Consider the following 3,144-nt stretch of genomic DNA (forward strand, 5'->3'; position numbering starts at 1 on the left):
TAGATGTCCTAAGAGCATCTATAGCTGGACTCCCCAAATTGACCAGGCGGATCCAGAATCATGACTGGACAGGAGAGAGAGAGAAGCCAAAAATGGACCCCTCAAAGCCTTCTTTAACGTCCGGACTGTCCGACACTCATCATATTGCCCCCATATATGGCCTGATTATGAGGAGTGCTCGCGCGTGTCAGGTCAAGTGGTCCTGTGTCCGCCACATAAGATTTGGCCAACCACAGACCATCTTTTTTTCCTTTCTTTATTTTTTTCTTTCTCTCTCTCTCATCTTCACCAATCATGTGCATGTGGCCGGACGTATAGGAAAAAATGAGGGACATGGCTACGTGCACGGACAAAAAGGTACTCAAATGAACATGCTCCGATACTGATTTTACGCGTCCGCGGACGTTTGAAGGGCCAAATTTGCCCCATCCGGTTGTAGATGCCCTAAGAGCATCTACAACCGGACCTAGCAAAATCCGACCTCCCAACGTCAGCGCACGTGTCCGGGCGCATCTACAAAGAGTGTCAGATCGACACTCAAATATTTGATTCCACAGCTAGATCCCTCGTTCAACTCATCAAATCCATAAAATTACATGCAAGATAAAATCTAATCTAAATCTTCGCCGGTGACCGTACTTGTTGTTCCCTCTTTGTCCCTGTCCGATGACCGTGAGCACCAGAAGTGAAGTTCTGGTCCCTGGCGAGGTAGAGTAGGACATGGACACAATTTAGCCCACATGGTACAGGAGGCAGACACCTTCTCTCATGCCCTACACTTCCTCGTCGGAGCCCGTGACCTTGATGTCGCCGATCGTTGTGAGATCGATGATGGACGTGGTCGGGCATGCGGCTCGGCGAGGTGCGACTTCGCCTCCGCGACCTCGGCCGTGAGGGTTGTCGCGGCCTCCTGCGTCCTGATGCTTGCATGACGGGCACGCTTCGCGTCCGCTTCGTACTCGCCGTAAGCCATGGCGTCATTTACCTCCAGCTCGGAGCCCGACCTTGTGACGACTGTGCCTCACCGAAGGGGTTGCACCGCCACGCCGGGTTCGGGCGCCAGATGGACCACACCATCTCCAATGAGATAACGGTCACGCGCCTACCGCTACCAGCTTTGGCGGATCAAGCGTCATTTGTGCAAACACAATGGATTTCCGTCGGAACGAGTTCGTCCGTGTTCACGCACTCTCCTCCTAGGAGGCGCTCTCCTCCTAGGAGTGACGGGGTTCAGGCGCACTCCTCCTAGGAGTGCTTTCCACGATTAACAAACCTCGGGGTGCGTTTATGTGTCGGTCATAAAGACTCACAGTTTTTGCCGATTCTGGCTCGTTTTGTGGACTAATACTCACTGTTTTGTGATCCCAGAGTGATTTCCACGATTAACGAACCTCAGGGTGCGTTTATATGTCGGTCATAAAGACTGACAGTTTTTGCCGATTCTGACTCATTTCATGGACCAATACTCACTGTTTTAGAGTCCCGGAGTGATTTCCACGATTAACGAACCCCAGGATACAAGCACCCTCATAGAGAGTTATTCGGACGGCCATCTCCTCCTCAGGCTCACGAGGGACAAGCTCCCAGTCCATACTGCTTTTCTCCTCTATGCTGCTCTGCTGCTGTTTTCCGAGTAGGAGTACTTTTTACTAGTACTGTGTGCTGGCTGCAATTGGTGCCGGGCGTACGTACCACCCCTATGTACTGCACTTCCATTTACTACTACTGCTGCATTAAGTCAATACTTCTTCCATGCAGTATACACAGTATAATCTGAAAGAGAAATGGTAGTATGAAATTCGAGCTAGTGGTGACTTTTTTTATCTGCGGAAATTAGGTACTGACTACTGACTGTTGAACTGGTTTTATTTTGTTGTAAAATTCCTTGGTACCAGGATCAGAGAGAGATATAGTATGTTTGGCCTGGCCGACCCGGCGACAGTGTGTCTATGGACGTATGAATGGACTGATAATGAATAAAGTACTATCATCTCGTGGGTGGGTATGCGATGCTGATGATCTTTGTGTTGTTTGTTCGGTTGCGTGTCAACTGTCGAAGGGGTTGGGAGAGCCCGGATGGGATGGATCCCTGTCGGCCCCGTCACTATCTGCTAATCACACCGCACACCAGTTTAACCCAACCACTAACTCGATGCTATGCATGGTCGAATATTTATTAGTGCAACTGTGCATACACTTGTAGTACGTCCCGAAATCTGGTCTTATAATACCACCGCCCCGAAAAGCTTGTCTTAAATTCATTTAGATACGGATGAGACCGAGGGACTACATACGTACATACGTGCGTGGATTACAAAGGTTTTAACGGTGGCCGTTCGGTGATTCAGAAACCTCGACCTAATTTTCATAATATTATATATGATGTGTTTTCTACTTGTGAATTTTCATGATAGATATCGATCATTTTCGCATTAAAGAAAAGGGAATTAGTACTAAGGTTTTCTCTGGAGCTTGAGGTGTCGTTTTCACACGCTTTCGGTTGGCCACTTTGCAAGTCACGGCCACCACCGTGTTGCTTTGTGCTGTTACAACATACACGGGCCGTGTTGTGGAACAGGGAATATCCTCCTCATGGCCAGAAATAACCAAGAGAAAAATCAGCAGTCGGGAGAATATGGGAAAAGGAATGAGATGGAGTGGAAATATATAATGGTACGGGTGATGATAGGAAAGAGACAGGGGAAAGGCTGGCCTGTCGCGTGGGAATAACTACATGCTACTGGTACCAGTACTGCACCAAATTTATTTTATTTCCCAAAAGGCCCCTGCGTGGCGCTGTCACCTCAGCTACGGACTTGGCTCCAGTCTCGGTGGACAAAATTACTGTTCTGACCCTTAAGGCAAACTAAATCCCGATTTGACCTCGTTCCGAAAAAAATTTCGTTTCTGACCTTTTTCGGTGACGCCAAGGTCCCTGGCGTCTGGGTTACGAAGCAGACGCCGGGGTCCCTGGCGTCTGGCCCCTGGCCCGCACTGCCCGCCTGCCCGTTGACCTGCTGACGTGGCAAAGGGGCCAGACGCCAGGGACCATGGCGTCTGGCCCCGGTAAGTGGATAACCCCACCGGGAGAGTGTGTGGGTCCCACCCCACACACTTTCCCCAATCCAGCCCGAGCTTGAAGAA

The sequence above is a fragment of the Triticum aestivum genome, chromosome 4B (assembly GCF_018294505.1).
Source record: "Triticum aestivum cultivar Chinese Spring chromosome 4B, IWGSC CS RefSeq v2.1, whole genome shotgun sequence".
Taxonomy (NCBI): domain Eukaryota; kingdom Viridiplantae; phylum Streptophyta; class Magnoliopsida; order Poales; family Poaceae; genus Triticum; species Triticum aestivum.